We start from the raw sequence: 3485 nt of genomic DNA on the forward strand, positions 1-3485 counted from the left end.
TTGTTTCAAACTTCTGTTAGTGTCCATGTGTCTCTGTTTAGTTTCTGTTTCCAGGATCTGTCCATTGATGAGAGTGGGGTGTTGAAGTCTCCCACTATTATTGTAAAGAAACCTTTACTAAGGTTTCTTTAATAAATGTGGCTTCTCTTGCATTTTGAGCATAGAAATTCAGAATAGAGAGTTCATCTTGGCAGATTTTACCTTTGATGAGTATGAAGTGCCCCACCTTGTCTTTTTTGATAACTTTGGGTTGGAAGTCGATTTTATTGGATATTAGAATGGCTACTCCAGCTTGTTTCTTCAGACCCTTTGCTTAGAAAATTGTTTTTCTGCCTTTCACTCTGAGGTAGTGACTGTCTTTTTCCCTGAGGTGGGTTTCCTGTAAGCAGCAAAAAGTTTGGGTCCTTATTGTGTAGCCAGTCTGTTAGTCTATGCCTTTTTATTGGGGAATTGAGTCCATTGATATTAAGAGATATTAAGGAAAAGTAATTGTTGCTTCTTGTTATTTTTGTTGTTAGAGTTGGGATTCTGATCTTATGGCTGTCTTCCTTTATGTTTGTTTAAGGAATTCTTTCTTGCTTTTTCTAGGGTGTAGTTTCCTTCCTTGTATTGGTGTTTTCCTGTTATCCTTTGAAGGCTGGATTTGTGAAAAGATACTGTGTGAATTTAGTTTTGTCATGGAATACTTTGGTTTCTCCGTGTATTGCAATTGAGAGTTTAGCTGAGTATAGTATCCTGGGCTGGCATTTGTTTCTCTTAGGGTCTGTCCAACATCTGTCCATGATCTTCTGGCTTTCGTAGTCTCTGGTGAGAAGTCTGGTGTAATTCGAATAGGTCTGCCTNTATATGTTACTTGACCTTTTTCTCTTACTGCTTTTAATATTCTGTCTTTATTTAGTGCATTTGTTATTCTGATTATTATGTGTTGGAAGGGATTTCTTTTCTGGTCGAGTCTATTTGGTGTTCTGTAGACTTCTTATATGTTCATGGTCATCTCTTTCTGTAGGTTTGGGAAGTTGTCTTCTATAATTTTGTTGAAGATATTTACTGGCCCTTTAAGTTGAAAATCTTCCTTTTCATTTATACCTATTAATGTTAGATTTGGTCTTCTCACTGTGTCCTGGATTTCCTGGATGTTTTGAGTTAGGATCTTTTTGCATTTTGCATTTTCTTTGATTGTTGTGCCCATGGTTTCTATGGTATCTTCTGTACCCGAGATTCTTGTATTCTTCCATCTCTTCTCTTCTGTTGCTGATGCTCACATCTATGGTTCCTGCTTTCCTAGGATTTCTATCTCCAGAGTTGTCTCCCTTTGTGATTTCTTTATTGTTTCTACTTCCAATTTTAGATCCCGGATGGATTTGTTCAATTCCATTACCTGTTTGGTAGTGTTTCCCTGTAACTCTCTAAGGGATTTTTGTGTTTCCTCTTTAAGGGCTTCTAGCTCTTTACTATGTTTTCCTATATTTCCTTCTTAAAGTCCTCCATTATCATCATGAGAAGTGACTTTAGATCCATGTCTTACTTTTCTGGTGTGACGGTGTATCCAGGACTTTCTATGGTGGGAGAGTTTGGTTCTTATGATGCCAAATAACCTTGGTTTCTCTTGCTTCTGTTCTTATGCCTGCCTCCTGCCGTCTGATTATCTCAAGTGCTTGCTGCCCTCAATATATCTGATTGGAACCTGTCTTTCCTATAATCCCAGCTGATTCAGGACTCCTCAGAGTCCAGCTTTCTCTGTGATCCTTTGATTGTAGGCTCCTGTGAACCTGAGATTCTGGGATGTCAGAGTTCTTAGCAGTCAAGGTTCCTCTGAGACCCTGAAATACTGGTTTGACCCATCTCCTGTTATCCTGGGATTCTGTTATTCTAAGATCCTGGGGGGTGTTACAGTGCCTGTAAGTGATGTCTCCTTTGAGGACCTTGGAGCTCTCTGGTCTATTTGAAACCAAGGTAAACCAGCACTGATCAAAAGGAACCTGAGCCTCTGGTCAGGAAGGGCTCTGATGTCCTTGTTCCTGCTGTCACAGGCCCTTCAAAATTGGATTGGAGCAGATGTTGTGTTCTACTCATCAGTGATCCTAAGATGGTATGGAGAGTCCTCTGGGGACTCTGGGGGTGTCCACTGATTCCACATCCTAGGTGACCCAGTGCTAGTGCACATTCATTGTTTTTAAGAGCTGAGTAGTAATCCACTGTGTAAATGTTCCACATTATCTGTATCCATTCTTCTATTGAGGGACATCTGGGTTCNTTCCNGCTTCTGACAATTATAAATAAGGCTGCTATGAACATAGTAGAGCATGTGACTTTATTACACATTGGAGCATTTCTGGGTATATTCCAGGAGTGGTATTTCTGGATCTTCTGGTAGTACTCTATCCAAATTTCTGATGAACCACCAAACTGATTTCTAGAGTGGTTGTATCAGCCTGAAATCCCACCAGCAATGAAGTGCCTCTTTCTCCACACTCTGTCACCTGAGTTTTTTTTTTTTATCTTAGCCATTCTGACTGGAGTGAGGTGGAATTTCAGGGTTGTTTTGATTTGCATTTCCCTGATGATTAAGGATGTTGCACATTTTTAAGGTACTTCTTAGCCATTCTGTATCCCTCAGTTGAGAATTCTTTGTTTAGGTTTGTACCCCATTCTTAATAGGGTTCTATGAAATCTAACTTCTTGAGTTTTTGTTTATATTGGATATTAGCCCCCTATCGGATTTAGGATTGATACTGATCTTTTCCCAATCTGTTGGTTGCCTTTTTGTCTTATTTACAGTATTCTTTGCCTTACAAAAGCTTTGCAATTTTATGAGGTCCAATTTGTCAATTCTTGATCTTACAGCACAAGCCATTGGTGTTCTGTTTAGGAATTTTCCCCCTGTGACCAGATGTTCAAGACTCTTCCTACTTTATCCTCTATAAGTTTCAGTGTCTCTGGATTTATGTGCAGGTCCTTGATTGACTTGACTGGTGCTTTGTACAAGGAGATAAGACTGGACCAATTCGATTTCTTCTACACCCCAACCCCCAGTTAAGCCACCACCATTTGCTGAAAATGCTGTCTTTTTTTCTACCTGATGGTTTTAGCTCCTTTGTCAAAGATCAATTGACCATAGGTGTGTGTGTTCATTTCTGGGTCTTCAATTCTATTCCATTGTTCTACCTGCCTGTGACTATACCACTACCATGCAGTTTTTAACCAGACTTGCTCTGTGACATATCTTAAGGTCAGAGATGGTGATTCCACCAGAGGTTCTTTTATTATTGAGAAAATATTTTTTCTTGGTTTTTTTGAGACAGGGTTTCTCTGTGTAGCCCTGGCTTTCCTGGAACTCACTTTGTAGAGAATATTTTCTGCTATGCTAGGTTTTTCATTGTTCCAGTTGAATTTGAAAATTGCTCTTTCTAACTCTGTGAAGAATTGAGTTGGAATTTTGATGGGGATTACTTTTGGCAAGATAGCCATTTTTACTACATTAATGC

This window comes from Mus pahari, unplaced genomic scaffold (assembly GCF_900095145.1).
Source record: "Mus pahari unplaced genomic scaffold, PAHARI_EIJ_v1.1 scaffold_10471_1, whole genome shotgun sequence".
In the NCBI taxonomy this organism is placed as follows: domain Eukaryota; kingdom Metazoa; phylum Chordata; class Mammalia; order Rodentia; family Muridae; genus Mus; species Mus pahari.